Genomic DNA, 1,010 nt, shown 5'->3' with positions numbered 1-1,010 from the left:
GCTGTCCATGGGGAACATGTTTCCCTGAACTGATCCTCTCTTCCACAGAGAGATGCTATCATGTTTTCCAATGTCCTAATTTCGTAAATTCTTTAAAACCAGTGTTTTAAAGTTGGGATAGTAGTACACTTTCAAAGGTTGAGGATGCAAGCCCAGGCAGCATTCACCAAGTGTACTGTCAAAGATTTTTTGTATCGACATAGGGGTACCAAGTTTAGATGTTCAGAAGGTATCCCAAGGGGTCAATCAACAGATGTCAGTTGCTTAATCACGTACCCCACCTCCTTCCAAAACTGGTTAAGTACAGGGCACTGCCAGAAGATATGAAGGAGTGTCCCAGGCTCTTTGTTACAGCACCTACAAAGCTTAGAAATTTGCGGATAGAATTTAGGGCTGGGACCCTGTACCACCTGGATAAGAGCTTAAAGCCCTGTTCCTGGTAGTGACTGGCTATAGATGATTTATGGGCCAGAAAGATAATTCTGTTGATTTGCTGCATTGAGAATTACGTTTTTAAGTCTAACTCCCAATGACGAATAAATAAAGGGGTATGGCCTTCCGACGACGCTGTCAACTGTTTACATAGGATTGACAGCAGAGTTGGTACATATTTGCCCTCCACACAAAAGTGCTCAAAAGCTGTCAATGTATAATAATAATAGGATTTTTATAACAGCTTACCTGTAAAATCCTTTTCTTGGAGTACATCACGGGACACAGAGCAGCCATAGTAATAACTATGTGGGTTATACGCCACCTTGAGGTGATTGGACACTGGTACACTCAAAGACAGGAAGTCCCCCTCTATATAACCCCTCCCATACAGGGAGTACCTCAGTTTTTGTAGCAAAGCAATAAGTATCCCAAAAAAAAGAGGGGAGGGAGGTGAGGGTACTCCAAGAAAAGCATTTTACAGGTAAGCTGTTATAAAAATCCTATTGTCTTTATTGTACATCACGGGACACAGAGCAGCCATAGTAATAACTATGTGGGATGTCCCAAAGCAATGC

Source organism: Aquarana catesbeiana, linkage group LG05 (genome assembly GCF_042186555.1).
Source record: "Aquarana catesbeiana isolate 2022-GZ linkage group LG05, ASM4218655v1, whole genome shotgun sequence".
NCBI lineage: Eukaryota > Metazoa > Chordata > Amphibia > Anura > Ranidae > Aquarana > Aquarana catesbeiana.
This window is presented reverse-complemented; position numbering follows the sequence as displayed.